The 18,626-nt window shown below is 40.2% G+C and overlaps 1 protein-coding gene across 2 annotated transcripts in view; it reads right to left on the reverse strand.

The window, feature by feature from the left end:
• The window catches only part of LOC126915532 (epidermal growth factor receptor), a 174,964-nt gene that overhangs the window by 100,380 nt on the left and 55,958 nt on the right, over positions 1 to 18,626 (reverse strand). Inside the window, exon 2 of one of the 2 annotated variants that reach the window (XM_050720275.1) lies at positions 3,819 to 6,298. The exons of the other annotated variant lie outside the window; for it this stretch is intronic. The gene's annotated coding sequence lies outside the window, so the exon portion shown is untranslated. The remainder of the gene's footprint in view (positions 1 to 3,818; positions 6,299 to 18,626) is intronic. 2 annotated transcript variants of the gene reach the window in all.

Consider the following 18,626-nt stretch of genomic DNA (forward strand, 5'->3'; position numbering starts at 1 on the left):
TTGGAATCAAATTTACAATTCTGTTTAAATATCGCTGCTACATTATGGTAAGTAAATTCAATTGGAAAGCTAACCGGGAATTGGAACGTCGAGCTTCAAATGTAAATTCAATTTGCTGCACTGTAAATAGAAAATGCTGGAACGATTGAGAATTAACGTTTCGATTTTTCAGAATGTTATCGCGTTAGTAGGGTATTTAAAATCTGTCTACAAAAGTCCAATAACCTTTGACGTAACGCTTTCAAAATTGAAACCATTGTCCGTTTGAAAAAAGAATTGCTTTTTAAAGAAATCTGCGCATACGTATCGAATAGCCAATCGCCAACTTAATTTTTAATCATTAGAGATTATTTCAAATATCAGAAGAAAGAAAACATTGCGTCAACAAATTGGCTAAATTTCAAAATCCTTCAATTGCCAGAAGCAGGCTGATCGATCTTTATAAAAATTTCAAGGTAAGAATTATTTGGAATAATAATCTTTTTCCAAACGACGAGATCAACGATCTTATGAGACCCGTTTTAAGACCTCTTTCTCGAGAAACTTAGCGTTGCTAAACGAGATTCATGCAACGTAGCCGTCATTTTTCCTCCAATTCGAAGAAGCACGGTCTTACACGCGTAACCTGTTCACAATTTCGCACGTAGCCGGTCGGTTTCGAGCCGGAGACTTTTAGCGAGCGTCGACTAATCATCGAGCGCCGTAGTTGCGGACTTTGACAGTTGCCAGCATTGTTAGTCCGTACAGGACGATAATTACCAGGCTCGTAACAATCGCTATAGAAGCAGACATTATCGTTGCAAGCAGGAATTCTTGCTCCTCCGCTTTTCTTTCGTCTCGACGTTCTTGGCACGAACGACTCTTTCAGTTCCTCTCCTTTTTTTCCCCTATTCCTTTTGTTAGGTTTGACCGTTTTGAGCTGCCAGTTTGCGCGGTGATTCTCACCTTGGCTCATAAGTAGTTTGTTCGTGGAAAAGCAGCGAGACCAACGATCACGGAGATCGTTCCGTACGGAGCAGGAATACTGAATATTTTGCAAATACCAGGGGCAATCTGGCTAGTCGATTTATGGCCGGCGAATAATTCAAGAGTCGCTCTGACATTTCGTGATTGACTGAGTTTCAGGTGATCGTTTGGCGAAACCTTTGAGGCCGTAAAGCGGATATTCATGAGCTTCTTGCGAGCAATCGATGGGAAGATACGCTTGTTTTGCCGGCTTTTTGCCGGCGATATGCTTTCTAAGAGGCGAAAATCGCTTTCTTTATAACGATATTGCAGTTAAACTTTATTTGTTATTTAAAAATACTTTGTAACAGGATATCTTCTAAAATGTGTGCTTCCTAAAAGGCGAAAATCGCTTCCTCCGCGGCGATATTGTAGTAAAACTTCGTTCTTTTTTATCATTTAAAAATTTAATATTCGAATATCGATAATAAATAAAATTCAAAACTAAAAGCAAAAGAAAATTCCGAAAAACTGCAGAACGATTGATTTACGCTAAATTTTCGAAAATGAAAAACGTGTTCGAAATAATTCGATAAGGATACGTGTCGACGAGAAGATGTGCAAATTAAATTATAACAAAAGTAAATCAAGAAATTTGATAACCGCTAAGCGTGTTGATTAATATCGGCAAAGTGGTAGGTAGAGGTGTGCCTTGAAGCGCAATTATCAAAACAATCTGGTTCTCGTGGTTCATCTTCCGCCAGATATTTTAGACAACGCCATATGACCATATGCCAACAAATTAGCCATACGAAGAAGAGAAGAGAGAACGCAGCACGAAATAAACGAGCCAATCGGTTATTACTGGCCGTGTTAACCACTAGCGATAGATAGTTGTATATACTTTCAAGCATCTGTTGGCGATAAAACAGTACTTGATAGGCATCCATTCATTACTATCTGTTACAAGTGATAGTTGATTCCTTATAGTAAAAAGAAGAAGAAAGCGTAATGAATCGATTACTTAGTCGATTACTACAACATATAATTCGATAAGATACGTCCTATAAATTGTAATATTTGAATCCTTCGATTGACTCGGTTCGAAAAATGTTGAAGAAATTCTTATCTCGTTGATAGTAGTATTCGAATAAAATACGAGATAATCGAATTGATAATTTCTAGAACGAAGTAACTTTCTGCTTACGATGTCGTCATATTTTTTATAAGAATTATTACACAATATCGACAAATTATCATGTATATTATCAGATTATCACGATAAATAATCTTATGATACGAATATTCTTTACATTATTCTCCCTTGTTGTTTATAGATTTTCATTTTTAACATTGGCTCTGCCGTGATCCTTTCTTCGTGTCTCAATCTCGCTCTTACTTCAACAAGCAAAAAGAGTTTCAACGTTTTGGAAAAAACTTTAACATACAATCGGAATGTCATGCCAAGTCCTACAGTATTCTCTCGACATCTCGTTCGCCTTAAACATCAAGTAGCAAGCACCTCTATCTCGATGCAAACGTCGTAGCAAACAATAGAATACTAAGTTAAAGCCAGGGCAGCGTAGTAGTAAGCGTATGTAGCAAACACGAAAGCGATCTCAGTGCGAAATTCACGACTGTACATATCACTGCCTTTGAAACCCCTATGAAATCGAATTGATCCGATTGCGGAACAAGATGCAGCCTCCAAACACATACGTACTTCCGTCTTACGACGCTGAAGAACACTGGAACCGTGGAATTCGACTTTGCGAGTGCGGATAGTCGTTCGTGTAACGATCGATCGTGATCGTAAATCAGACGCGAGGCAACGTTACGGTTTGCCAGCATTCCAGATCCGTTTGGGGTGTGCGATTGGCAGAAGTGTCGCGTGAAACGAGGTCGATCCGCAGGATTCGATAAATTATCGCCGTCCGAGGAGAACACTGCGCGAAACTGCGCGGATAATTTACGGATTATTGTGAGAGCTGTGAATCAAGGGAGCCGAATGGACCGGTCAATGGATTTCGTAAAACATTCAATCTTCCCAAATATGTATAAAAGTACATATGCATCATTCTGATAGTTTTAGAAGATCTACGTTTTTCTAAGTTTTAGATACGTGGAATATTGCGAAAGTCTGTTTATCGAAAGTCATGTTTCTGACGAGGTTACAGGAATGAGGAAAATTGCTGAGGAAAAAGTGATCAAAATACATCGATTTTTAAAATTGTTGAAAAATGTTAATATATATGTGTGAATATTTTTGGTAGTTTTGTCAAGATGGGACAATTTCGGAGAGAGTTATTTTTGGCAAGTTAAATCCTATAACATTTTAATTTTGCATCAGTTCTAGATGCGACTTTCAAATCTCAGAATAGAAGTATTTTTATACTTGGTACTGATATTCAATTTAAAAACGTCTTATCATATCATAGTATATAGTAATAGTACTACTATTTACCACAGTGCCATTTTTATTTTCCTTATCAATTATCGTCTTTTATCGGTTTGCTAGCGAACATACTCGTGTTTAACTTGTTGATATTCTCGATAATCAATAGTCTCTAAACGCGACTACAAAACTGCGCATATACTTGTTTTTTCTCGAAATAATGCGAAAAATGACAATAACGCAATTTTTTTTCAGGTTGTTGGAAAAAAATTTATAAAGTTTGTAATTCTAGACATCGATACGACAACGAAAGCTCATGTACAAAAATGTCGTTCAAGACTTATTTTTCAAGTTATACATTTTTTTATCTATTACATCCTGTTTTTTCTTTTTACGATGTAAAAATATACTTCTCTAGAATAATTTCCTACATAACAACAAACAAGTGAAGATAATAAAAAGGAAGATGTACACTCACCGGTATCTGTTGCGTCGTTCATCTTCGTTCTCTTCAAAATTTCCTCGTTGGTGTTTGGTAGATTCATGCAATTCAATTCGCGGCCTTACGAAAAAGGACAGGCTGGCTTTCCTTTCTTCTGATCGTGACAGTGTCCTCGAGGATAAATTGCGCGTTGGTCGCGTATGGATAGACAATAGGGCCAGAGGCGTGGAACGTGTGTCGCGAGTAAAACGCCTGAAAATTGCTCCCTCAGGGTGACATTAGACTCGGGCTGCCACGAATGCGCGAGACAGGGCACGTCGTTTAACGTGTAATTTGTTTAGCCGATCGAGGACAACCAGACCTCGGAGCAACGGTTCTGGAATTACGTCGTCCGCTTGTAAGAAACTTGTAATCTCAAATTTATATTTATTTACATTTACTCTATTATAAGATAATTTATACGCTTCAAAGAAATTAACACGTAGGATAGGTGTCTTTAACTTTCCCCCAAATGCCAAATTTACCCTTTCAGCTCTGAAAAATTCTTCGCTTTATAGAGATGGAAATGATTTTCGACAAAAATGAATAAAGTTGTAAAATACCTGTAAACGCTGAGACTCGTAACAGTATCTTTTGATAGTATCGAATCTCACTGTCACGATCAGAATCATCTGGCGGACCTGAAACAAGCTTCAAGTATAGTACGTTCTAAAACAAATCGCTTCTCACGAACCGTATCCTTAAAACGAAATCAGCGGGTCAATTACGCGCGAGCCATAAAAGCGTACCTTATCGAGTTCGTTTACACCGAAAAAGGAAATCGCGTTAGCAACAATACCCTGCAATCACCTGATTCCGCCCGTGAGATTGCACCGTTAAAAGATTAATTCTGAAAATTGCCACTTTCCGACCGATCTTGTACATTCCCGATCACCGTTATCAAAACGAAACTCGCGTCCATGAACCGGATAAGGGGTTGCTTTCGAACAAATACCAACTTGCTGGCGAATCATAAACGAACACAAACATAAGAATTCTGCGGTCTCGAGTGTATCCAAGAAGATCGTCGAAGTATCGAGAATATTTGGAAGCGCGGAATCGTTGCGATTGGCCCGAGATCAATGATTAAAATGAAAATCCCAAGGGGTACACGCTCGTTCAGCCTCCTTTGGTCCTTTCGAACGCGGTTTCGAACGCGAGGCCGCGGCATCTGCCGGTTCTTCAGGATAATTATTTACGGCAGATAGGATCTCGACTGGGGTTCCGCGGCGGGAAACAAAAGAATCCAACGTAGGGAAGGATAGAAGCGAAGAGAGGTTGGGGAAGGAGAGAATTCCGAGGACAGGGTACGCGTTGCGCCGCGTTTCACGTTTCCCCGTGGACGACAGCCGACCACGGACTCTTTGGATTTTGCTTCGGCCAGAGGGTTCTGGCTAAGGATCCTGAGAACCTAGTCGTTCGGCAGACGCACTTTTTTCCCTCGATACGGTTTACAGATATGAGACAATAGCCTGGAATCCTCTCTATGACGGCGCTGCTCGAACCAGACGGCGACTTTTATGGCTCGCGCCGATCGTTATTCTTCGGTCTCTGATAATACGTTATACGCGAGGATATTATGGTTGAAATATATGTACTCGAGATCAGGTTGACGCGAATATTTGCACAACGAACGCCAACAGAACGTCCGTTCGTGCAATATTACTATACCACGATCTAATGAAATATTAGCCTGGGAATTAAGCGTACCATCGTTTCAGTGGGAGGAATGCCGCGCATGCGATCGCAATTAATGAAGAATTATTCCTCGAGGAGGCACGTAGACGCGTGCTTTTATACCAGTACCGGTATAAAAGCCGGTCCACGCATCGGGCACGGGTTGTAAAACCGTCCGAGCGTCCGGGGTATAAGCTCGCGGATAAATACTCCGTAGCAGCCAGACGCTGTAAACAATGTTGCTACAAACGAGCTTGATAATTGAGGCGGCTCTTCCTTGCATACCTAGTCTACACGTGTACCGTTCAACCGCATCGTAATTCCTCGACTAACCTATGAGGCGTTCCCAACGCTCTCGGTGCCCTCGAATATTAGCCAGCCTCTTTGTAAAACGCATTTACGCGAATCATGCCAGTCACCGATGATTTAGGCATGTCGTCAAACAGTACATGATATATTTGCCGTCTCGGATTCCTCTTGCGAAATTTAGACATTCGTTGTTGTTGAAAGGCTAGTTCCATACGAAGATACACGTCGTACGTACGACGGATATTTTTCTATATTGGATCATAAAAAGGCCGCTTATAATCTACGACTTTGATTTAACTCGTCCCTGTCCGCTACTATTATTACGTAATAAATTACTATGCAAGAGAGACCTAGTCACGTACATCTCTGTATAGAACTAGCCTAAGTTTCATTGCGGTTGTACGGTTTGGTCGATTCTCAGACCTTGTAACCTTGTATTTTTTATTTTAAGCAGATAAACCTTGTCACTTATCTTCTCAATATCTTCGTAGCTGCAAAATAGTCTTGTTTATAAGATATAAGAGAAAGAGATAGAAACAAGCGAAAAACAGAGAGAAGCTTAAAAACTAAGAAAGCTGTCTATATCTTACGACAATTACCTCAAGGTAGAACGACGTATAAAGCTATCGGTAACAAGATCGGGTTCGTTTCTTGAAATCGAGTTGGTCGAACCATCGCGACGCCTCTAGGCGTGATAAGCGATGCACTTTTATCGGCGAAGGAACGCTAGCCTATCGCGGAAAGAGTGTCGACATGCAAAGTGAGAGTGCTCTTATTCCGGAATATCCAGTATTTCCAGTATAGCGGTTGGCGCCGCTCCATCGATTATAAATTCCAAACGTGGCGGCGCGATTATATAAACCCCTCGATCGCTTAATTACCCTAATGTCCTGCAGCTTAACGGGTAACGAAAGGTTTCCAGTTGCGACAACGCAAAGCAAAAAGTTGTACCGTTTCGACGCGATACGGCCACTACCAATTGTGCTTTGGAAATCGTGCGTAGATTCTTAATAAAAATCTTTTAATGAGATTCGAGGAATAATTTATCAAGGAAAAGTAAATCAACGTTATTTGCAATAGGATAGACAGTAATTAGGATTTTAATGATCCAAATGCTAGGAGCGGTATTTGTTTTAAAGTCGTCAACTCTTTACGACACACGCAGCTTACTAATACTTAGCGTTAGTAACGAGTTGGTATAATAGTTACGATAAAGATGCGTAATGAATACCTAATATAGTAATTGTAATGCAGTAATAACATGGTATAGGGAGATGTATTAGATAAGACCGAGGAAGAATCTAATAATATAGAGAAATTGCTTGTCTTGTTTCGATTACATTTGAAATTTATATATATTAGTAGGAAATCCACTAAGCAATATTCGTTGAATCAAACCAATCTGTTGCATGTATATATCCGTGTGTTTATTTTTATAAATGCAAGCGATTAATATCGATTCTATTATGGAACTCTTTTATCGTATAAAATAATCGAGAAAACAAATTGCTAAGCATCTACGGAATTAAAAGAGTGTTGTCAATCGCTTACGAAATTTTCTGATGATTAACTCATTCTCTTCCCGAATATTTAAAAAATACTTCCACTTTTAATCTATACAAAATTTCTTAATTAACATTCCTAAGAAGATTCATCACAAGGTAACTGATCGATCGACAGAAGTTTATGGAGAAATCTGACAATTTAAAGAATTTTTAAAGATTTCTCTCGAAAGTGACACGAGTATATACAAACGGAAATCGGTTTGATCACGTAAAACTGTCCACCAGGCGAGAGTTACGTTGTAGAGTCGCGGAGGCGTCGACAGCAGAACGTTTCAAAGCCGGGAGCATGGTCGAAAAGTCGAATCCGTGTCCAGGACAAAGGAGTGCGGCGGCTAACGCGCGGAGAGGGAGAGGTCCTGGGGCTCTCAGCGTGTGGCGTTGTATCCTTTGGTTGTAAAACAACTTGTAAAACGTGCGGTCGAGATGCGTTCTGTCAGCTCCGGTTCCGAGGCGAGGCTATCTACGTGGCGAATCTATAGAGGACCCGATGAAAACAAAACAAATCTCCCTACTAATCCCAATTATGGCGTAATACTTTGCGCAAATTGCGTGACAACGAGGATTTGCATGAATTATCGTCGAAAGATCGTCGAACAAAGGTTTTATGTTATTCCGAAACAAAGTGTACGTAATTTTTAAAAAATCTTCAAAAAATTACTCACGATACTTTACATTAGCCTCGTCGAATTTTTTAAAAGCTTAAGAAGGCAACGAATGTTCGAGAGTCTTGTAAATTATAACGCTAAACACGCGGAACAATTTTCTACGATTAAGAGTAGACGAGAAGAAGAAGAGGAAGAATCATCCGCTCGGATGAACTTCCTATGGTATTAGCAATCATCCTCGAACGTATCGATCAATCTTCGCACTTGTAGATAACCATCCTTCGAGCAAAATCACGAACGTGCTATTAAAATTATACAAACTCATTTTTCAAGCAATTCTTCCGTTGCCAGAGGCAATCTTTCGCTTTGAGCGGTGTTCGGTTAAATGTGAACGGTTTTTGCAACGCACTACAAAATTGCCGGGAGAAAAATAAATTAAGTGCAGACGCATGTCGCGCCTGACGGTGGACAGTTTTCCATTTACATAAATGCTGGCCGCGGCTTATTTTAACGCGAACGCGCTTTATAACCGAGCATGCAAATTGATTTACAGAGTCGTAGTTTCGAGGAAACGTTGATTTTAACCGGAGTTAACCGTGCAACTGTCGACTGGCCGCGCTTGTAGAATCAGTCGTTACGTTGATTTAGATAGCATTGTACGGTTCACCTTTAAAGTCTACCGATCGTGAATTCTACTTGTCCGCGGTAAATGCAACTTGGAACGATCGAGCAGTTTGCAAAAGAGATTGAAAAATTCGATTGAATAGATGATAGAATTTTGGTACGTATTTTATCGTTGTTCGTAAAAATTCTGTATTTCGTTTACTCGTCTGAAGAAACAATTTTGATTAATTTTCTAATAAATAGAGAATCGTAATTAGCGGTACAATTAGAGGAAAAGTATGATTCTATAGGATAAAATACGATATAAAAGAAGGATCATATTTAATATCTTCGACTTATTTTATCCTACGGAATCACTCCTCTTTACGGTTGTGATAATAAGTTACAAGATACTTTCTAGCCCTCTGATAAAAATAAAAGTAAAAAAAGACGAAAAACGCAGAAGCCTCGTTCCCCGAAACAAAACGCTCGACAAATTATCATCACTCCGGATCTTCAGCCACCTCTCTAGAAATCCGGAATACCTGCGCAAGGAAAGAAGAAACGCCATCAACTATAACTTCACGAAGGAGAAGAAAAACGACACCCCTTCCGCTTCTCTGCTATTCCTGGCCGATAGGGTCAAGATAATTCGTTAAAATGAAATCGCGTCAATCTGAGCCTGACACGTGTATCCCTCTGTTAATCTACCCTCCCGATCTAAGTCCCCATTGCACAGGCAAACGAACTACTCCGTTGCCTCGTGGACTCGTTCTGGGCATTATACACGCAGCGAGGTACATTCGAACGAACCGTTCCACGAAACGCGCGACGACCACCGGGCCGTTTTGTTTTTAAGCGGTGAGGTTTTCGGGCCCGCTAACGAACAACCGATGCTTATCTGCCTGAGGCTTGGTGCATTACCGTCCTTCCTTGAGGTCAGTCCCTGGGTCCGGTCGAGCTGGACGCGTGAACTTACCTGAAACAAAAAGAAACGGGCGAATTTAGTCGACGAATGATCGCGAATACCTGTGGCCTAATTTAATTGCTTGTTAGCAAGCTCGTTTCGGGCAGCTCGCCCTCTCGAATACGAGAGATAATCCAACGGGGCTGCTGTTGCGTATTTCAGGGTGAAGAAGAGGTTTTACTGGCGCGTCAAATGCCGATCGAACGAGGTGCTGGTAGGGGGTGAAAATGGAATGCAGTCGGATTATATGAATTCTTTGAAATTTTCTTTTGTTTTCAATATTGGAAATTATCGACGTTAATAATGATGGGGTTAATACGAAAAATATTGTTCGAATATCAGGGAAGTAGACGATAAAACTCATCGATGGTGAAATAATTTGGACAATAATTTATTTCTTTATTTCTGTCGGAACTATCTTCGTTTCTAGCCTTACATACAAGATATACATATTTTCAATATTGATAGAAAAGGAATATCTACAAATGTATTACATATGAGGTTTCATTTTTCGTACTATACCGTGAAAGGGTTAGTTTTTAAATAATAATGTCACACGAGGCTCTATAATAATTTAACTTTGTAGAGAAACACAAAGACAAATTAATTAGAGACGCTTGAACAGGATTCAAAGAGTCGCAATAGTACAATAGGTCTGGTAAATGACTCGAAGAAACGTGAGTACATTGAACACATCTTTAGCAGGTTACGGACGACATAAAGTTCAAAGATGTCGTTCTATCTGCAGAATCTCCTGGCATCGAGGTTTCTATTCTCAGGTTTTCTAGGTATCACAGGTGTTAGCATTTAATTATATTTGTTCGATCGCAGTGTCATTGAAAGCTATAGACACGTAGCATCTGCGTTAAAATTCTACCTCGTTAGAAGCACGTCAGAATGTATTAAGAGTACGATTGACCTCAGATTGTTCTCTATCGATCAATGGCCCATTCTCTCAGGTGTCTACAGATATTAACATATATATTAACCATTCATTTATCTGCCCACAAACTTTGGTTACATTAAATTTCGTCCCACCCATCGAGACGAACGTAATCATCCCCTCGGATTAGCGAAATAATTTATTGCACTTTCTCTGTACCCTGCCACCTACACTGTTTCTCTCTTGATCGAGGAAATCGTAGAACCGTGTAAGTACGCAAATCGCATTCCTTTCAGTATTTATCGTGTACAATCGTGATGTGTTCCCAGAGAAATATTTGAAGAACACAGAGAAAAGACACGACTTTTTAATTGTCGTACGAAAGCTACATGAGAAAAGCAAGTTAAAGAAGGATATCGTTTGGAAAAAATTCGAAGAAATAGAAATTATGCTGAAAAATATTTATTTCATTTGCTTTAAAAAATATTCTATACTATTGTATATACAAGTATTATATATCAGATGTGCTGTTAGCTTTTTCACAGTACTTCATAAATTTATCATCCACTTGACAAAAGTTCTCTACTTCTGGGGCGAATAGATCGTTTCTCTTTTTAACAATGTTATATCAAACCACATTTTCCATTGTTAAATAAAATCAAAATCAAGAAATGAACAAGATCGTACTTAACATATTTTCCATGTGAATGCGTGTGCATTACGAATGAGAAAATGGACGAAAACTCGTATTCTTTTCTTCGTTTGATCCGTTTATTTCATTCGATCATACCAATGAATGATCGCTGTGTGATATTCATACGCTTAATGATTTAATATTATCGATAAAAATAATATCGGGACGGGTAAATAATTGCCTTAAGGTTGATATTTCGTGTACTGGCCATAAAATTTAAGACGGCACACGGTGATAAATCTTTGCTGTTAAGTATACGGAGTGCAGCCTGTCCGACAGCTTCTCTCGGTTGCAATATTTTATTCAAATTTTAAGTTATTACTCGCAAGAAAGCCATACGCGCGTTATATTTCCCGGTGCTCTCCAGCGGATCATCGTCGTCTCGTTTTCGTGCGTTCGATATTGAAAAATACACCATGCTGCGTGCTGTGAACAGCGTCGACGAAATCCGGAGACAAGTATCGATATTGCAAATATCAAATTTATAAAAATAACGAAGGAAAAAACTCACGAAAACACGAACCTTTCCAACAACCCAATAAAGTTAAATCTCTCCGGAAAGCTAAGAGCCGAAAAATCTTTAATGACTGATTTACAACGTGGAACGAAAATCCTTCTTAACGTCGGAGGGATTATACGTGGTTGAAAAAAATTCAAGGATCCTCGAGTGAACGAGTTCGAGTAGAGGACAACGCTCGATTCGCAGCCAGACTCATCCTTGGGCCGAAGGATCGTATTTCTAAGAGTTTAAAGCGAGTTTAGAAGCGCTTGTAGAATGCTATAGTCTGGACGTTAACGGTAACCAGCGATCGTAAGGACCTCCCGGCATGGTAGTAGGATTTTATCGAGCGACCATAAGCAAAAGATTTCGAGCCGACTCATTTCGGTAAGTGCGTCCTTCCACGGCCTTGCAATCTACTTCTGCTAATGGAACCTGAATCTTGACTACGCACTTTGCCATACCATCCTCTTCAGAACGTTCGTAATGCTACGCGTACCGGTCTCGCAACAAAGTAGAAATCATTGGCTCAATTGCGAAATCAAACTGATATCGTCTAATTGTAAGAGAGAATAAAAGATGGAATTCGATATTGGATTTTAGGAAGATTTTCTTGGTCTATGCTCGTTACTATAGCGTAATATTCGCGATTTACGTTGAACTGTTTGTCCAGTCTCTTATCTCTGTGATAACTACCTTCGGCAAGAATTTTTCTCCCTTCGAAAAACTGATACAAGAAAAGATATAAAGAAACATTGTATCTCTCGTGTACACGATGACATTATTGTAAACATTAACATCGCGCTCGCGTTCAGTGTGCCACATTTTGCTCTTCTCGCGTCCAAATTACGTCGTTCTCTCGCGCAATAACGCGCAAGAACGTTCGCGAATTACAGCGCTAAAGACAGTCAATGTCCCCCGATTAATTAACGCTGGAGGATTATTTTGGAATCGAGTTAGGATAATGCAAAGCGTCGTTGGTATAAATGAGTTTACGAGCGCATCGGTGTTTCGCTGAATCTGTGAACGGTACCGCGATAGCGAGTGAAAGGAAGTGGATATTTTCAGCATACCGGGGCCGTTGGAACATTTAGAAATTCGAGATCGGCCGAGAAAAAAAATGTTTAGCAAGATATTACACTGCGAATATTACCTGGAACGTTAATACCGCGATATAAAGATATCTGCTATAACAGAGATGAGAAGTTTTCAGAAAGTTTATTGCCCGTGCAGTAGAACGTTTCGTAACGCTTCCATTGCCGACGTAGCAACGTATATATATCCATATGTACTTAATTTTAAGAAAATATCCCTATATACGATGTACGACTAAACGTTCTACGTATCTGGTGAATGCTTTAACTATCGAATCGACTCGATTCGACCTTCGTAATTCGTTCGAACTAATTGAAAGTACGTGGTAACAGAACCGATAGTCAAATGTTATAGGAACGGAATGGAATCGAACCGGAGGTATTTGATTTTAATTAAGAGATTATTTCAGCCAGTGTACTCGGAGGTGGAAAAATCGATCGCATCGTCGAACCGTAAATGTTTCTTAACGAACTGCCGAAAGACTATTCCAAGACCAGCGGACCAGTAGAAATACAGCTTTTGTCGAAGCTTCCCTATCGAAAACGCGCAGAGAACAACCATTAATCGTCTGAACACTCACTACCTATCTACTGTCGCTCTCGTAAAAAACATCGCTTTTCTTTCCCTTTCTCTCTGGCTGTTCGCTCGCCCTTCTCCTTTGTCCTCCGCATCTCCTTCGTTCTCCCCAGCAAAGTGCATCGAGGCTCGAGATCGAGACGCGGAGTTATAATTGCCTACTCGGCGAGTCCAACATTCCACGTGCGTTAAAGTTATCGCGGTTGAATCGCCGCGTACGCCATAATGCTCCTTCTTCTTCTTCTTCTTCTTCTCCTACCTCCCCCACCTCCTATGGATCTTCCTCTTCGTCTTCTTCTTCTTCTTCTGTTCTACCCTGCAGCCGTTTCGCGATGGTCCTCTTTTTAAGACGACGTTGCCTGAATCTCTGGCACCGACGAAAAGAAGCTGGCGATATCAGGGAAGATCTGGTCGAACGATCTATCGCGCGTTATTCCCGGAGGAACTCGATATATCCGAAACACCCCGGTATTATCCCTCGCGCTGCGTCCTGCACAGGTTGTGATGTAAGGCGTGTAGCATCGATAAGAAAGGCGCCTACTTAATTTCAGAATTATCGCACGGTCTCTCGGTGCATCCTTCTTCACGCGGACATAATTTGAGGCTCGAACGTTACTTTGTAACAGCCAGATTCTTCTTAATTCGCGGGTACCGAGAGATAACGCGTTTTAATATTACCTTTTAAAATGTAATGCTTGGGAATACCGAACGATATCTCTTAAGTTCATTATCAGCCTTTTCTTGGCTACGATTATTCAAATGAAATTGCATCTCTTTGGTTAAACCTTGTTAGGACTACGTTCCTACGAATTTTACTTTAAAGCATTGTCTCTCAACGATTAGAATCGAAGCCACTCTGAAAATTTCTCGCAACGTTTAAAAAATTAATATAACGAAACCGAAGAAAGAATTATCGAAAGATGAATTTTATTTCTAGCACTGATGTTCATATTTTGACGCTATTCTTTTGTGCGAACTATTGAGATAGCGGTAACAGAAAAATTATTGTATGTAAATTAGATCGGAAATAGAAGAAGAATGACTTATTTTAAAGAAACACCGTAATAAATAAAATTCAGGTATAAGTATGTTTGTTTCTCTGGACAAGCGTATCGATTTGAGCACCCACGACGATGGACGAGGATCGTCGAAAGGCCAACCGGGCTCGCCTCTAATTAGAATAATTAACGAAGCTGCTGGTCGTGGATGATCGTTCCGCGTCCATTACCCTCGGTCGTAGCCCGTTCTATCGTCGGTATTTTCATAAGCGAGCACTCGACCTTGCTGGAATCCGACCATGGTCGCCGAAAAATCGCTTTAAAAGGATTCTTCGGCCGGTTCAGCTGTGGCGGATAAATAAACAGCGCGAAAAAAGGCGAAAAGGAAGGTCGGAAAGGGAATCGGTGTCGAGCAGCGAGCAGTGCCGCATTCTGGCATCGTGTCGCATGCAAATATCCTCCGAGAACTGTTCGTTCCAGGTGGCACGCACACCGATTGCCTTTCCTTTCCGCCTTCATTCTCCTGTCCTTCTCGATACGATGTTCCAAAAGGGTTGTAGGTTAAAATATTAACAGATGTGCTGAGTTTCCTCAACGATAGAAATTAGCGCGCGTATCCATCGATCTTATCTTTTTAGACGAATTAATCGTTTATCGAACATTTTATGAACATTTTATCGAAGTTATACGATTGACAGTATCCGAACGATGCGGTCAACCTGATGTTTCGTTCTGTGAAATTAATCTTGCAGGATAATGACTATTAATGGAATCATGATCTGCTGCAATAACGTGATGTGCAATAATGTAGTGTGACTGTAATTTTAAGTGTATTTTGGCCAGATTTTTATATATCATTGACAATATTACTAGTAGAGTGATTTTCGTTAAATGGTATATCATAAGAATGATATGGAATTATAATAATTTTGTGGTGTCTTGTTAAAATTATATAACAAACAATTTTGTTATTACGCTAATATGGTGAACCTTAATATTTACATGTACATGATTTGGATGTAGAGCTTCAGAAAAATTGACATTAACAGAATCACAATATTAATATAACGTTATTCCAGCTTCCTCGGAATGAAAGACAAAAGCTGTAAATTTACGTGCCATGCAACGAGACATGCATTCACGCTGCACAGCTGACACGATAGAACGACAATTTAAATTTCGTCCGCTGTATGCATAAGCAGAGTTCAGCCAAACGATCGCCTGGATCATCAACGTAAAAATCCTCTTCATTAGGCGGCTTTCCCTTCCCGACAAATATCAAATCCAAATCGATCGCGTGTAAATTATCCTACTTTGCTTTCCTATTTTCCTCGAAAACATTCCTCGGGAACAATTCATTCCATCGTTAAACTATCACCGATACTTTCACGCGTTTTCTCAATAACGATCGATTTTGTAAAACATAATGAGAGCCATTAAACTAAACAACAGCTATAAAATTCAGCTCTCGCGTGGATAAAAAGAAGCAAGAGCGTGGTGTTTTGAAAAGTCATAAGTGCGATCGTCATAAAGAAAGTATCAATCGTAAAGGTATAAATGGACAAAATCGAAAGCGCCTGTCGTTCGAACGCGTTGAAGTAACTGCTTCGACAAAAAATCTACACCTTTTGTTTTGCATGTCCGTGACCTGGACACCGCTGTTACGAAGAGAATAGAATTTACTGAAAGAATTCAAAGTAAGGATCGGTCCGTGTTATTGTGTTCTTGAATATAGGTTTGTTTTTATGGATATTGGGTTACAAGGTCTAGAAACAAAAGAGCTATAAGTAGATTTCTATTGTTGTTTTTTATAGCCTTCAGCTAGAGCTACACACCAAGATCAACTTTTTGGTAATGTCCTTTGCTGTAAATATTTGAACGTGTTTCCTATCATACTTCCTATTGTATTGTACCATAACACTGAGAAAGCAAGAATCCGGATCAGCATACGCTATACCTGTATTTATACTCATACCTATACTTATTTCAATATATTTTTCAATTACAAATGCCTGCACTCGTTGCTCTATCAGTCAACCTCAACAGAACGCATCCGTGATACCAGTTGCGATTACTATACCGAGTCTCGTGTATAACGACCACGATGTTAAGAAACATAACGCAATACCATCGGACGACTGAGAAATGGTTATAAATAAAATACTGCGTCGACGCAACACGTTGGCCCTTAATAGTGAGATAATAATTCCTCGTGGCGAGCATCGGCTAGGTATGATATCGCGTGACTCAGCCATTGTTCTGAAAAGTAAGTGCGGATTACGGATCGTCCTGACCTGCCATCACCGGCCAGCCACTGCTGACCTTCGAGTATCGACCGGTACGCATAGACCGCATGCCGTACGAGAGAAAAATGCATCTCTCAAAAGCAATGCGCCCCGTGATTAGCTCTTTTGTCGATATCCTTTAAACCTTGCAATCGATCCGCCAGTTAGATAATAAAGCATCGTCGGATCGATGACTCGGTCGAATTCGTTAATTAAAATTCCTGCCCAACACCATTAAAAATCCTTGCCTCGAGGTATACGGTGTAAGATAAGTATTATCCTGTTTGGTTACACGAAGTGTTCTATCTAGCGTTATTTCGTTTTTCAAGATACGAGATGTTCAGAAGTCACATCGATTAGCTTCGTAAATTGAAACGTCGGAAAAAGTAACGTGATATATCAAAAATATTTGTTTAAACGCGTCTTGGAACTACAAATTCTTATTTGTGTAATTTTATCGACTCGATAAGTTGAATTTTATTATTACGAACATTATTTAATCGATATTTGAAACGCACGGTGTACAAAAATTATTGCGAATCTTTAACAACGTCCTCTTTATATTTGTCAAACAACATTGTTCGAGCTATCGATATCTCGTTGGTGTCTGGAAATAGATCGTGCACAAATTAAAGTCTCGCAGTGCAATTTTCCCGGCACAATCAGCTTAACCTTATCAAATGGTAATACGACCACGCGAAAGATTAAGCGCGCGTTTATGTATCCCCATAGGAGATCGTAGCGCGCGCAGCGGTAGTGGAGCAACAGCAGCTCGCGAGCTTCTCTTTCGACTGCAACAACAATGGTCATGGATCACCCGGTATAGCAGCTGCGGCTCGCGAACGTCTCCAACAGCCTTGGGGCCGCGGTTATGATGTTCTTGTTATTAATTTGTTTTGCGCGCTACCCGCAACACGTCGTGCGGAAACCAGTTTCTCAAGACGTATAGGATTACCAAGCGGCACGACCTGAAGAACCCACCGACAGCTTTCGGACGAATAATGCTACCACGACGAAAGCTCGTCGCTCTTAAAACTATCTCGGAAAGTTTGCGCGCTTATCCATCTTGATCTCGAAACCAGTTTCGAATTTTCGACCGCGGGATTTTCGTATATCCTTTGGGAATACTCCCCGATCCAGCCGAATAAAAATAAAAGACTGGCCGCTTATGAATTATAGAAATATTAGCATTCCTTGCGTAACGGCTAGTCGTGGAGATTGCCAGAGAAAAAAGGCGATATAGCGTGGCTAATAATTTTATAAAGTGCTTGTCAGACACGTAAAAATATTTCCAAAGCTTTTATAGCCACAGTTTTGCTCCGTGGTATGCACGTTAAAATGCTTGACAAAAAATCCATTATAAGATTGTGGATTTCTATGGGTTTACGTGAAATTCGGAGGTGCAGAAATGCGCAGAGTGCGCGAGTAATGTGCGAGATAAGTTCTTTCTTAGAATGGAACGATGGAAAAAAAAAAAGAAAAGAAATGAATAAGAAAAGAGCAGAGAGATGGCGTTAATTCGACGAACGAATTTCTCATAATGACGGCGAAATCGTCGAGCGAACCTCCTTGATACGACCAGAACCAATCGTTGAATAGAAATTTCCAAGGAAAAAGAAATAGTTCGGACGAATAGCGTATTTTAACACGGACGATTTCTGAGTAAAGATTTTTTAACGACGTTTTCTACGTGGCGTGTGACGAGTACAGATGCGTCGTTTCGACGCGGTTCTTATTTAAAACGGAATATAGAGCGTGTTGAGAGAAGGACGGAGAGAGAAACGAGGTCCGAAAGAAATAGCTGTCAGCTTTGTCAGTCGGCCACTACCGTTATCTCTTTGGTTTACCTGTTCGTACCTAGCTGTACACACAATGTGCCGCCGTAAAAGAACAGAGAAAGGAGAGAGAGAGAGAGGAAGGAAATTATTTAGACTTAAGGTAATACGGGGGACAACGGGAGATGTTAGAAAGTCTGTCATGGATCGAGGTTGAAGTTTTGACGCGGCGAGCGTGTGCTTTGATTCCTTTCGAAAGAGGAAGAAGAAACGT

This window comes from Bombus affinis, chromosome 4, assembly GCF_024516045.1.
Source record: "Bombus affinis isolate iyBomAffi1 chromosome 4, iyBomAffi1.2, whole genome shotgun sequence".
Lineage (NCBI taxonomy): Eukaryota > Metazoa > Arthropoda > Insecta > Hymenoptera > Apidae > Bombus > Bombus affinis.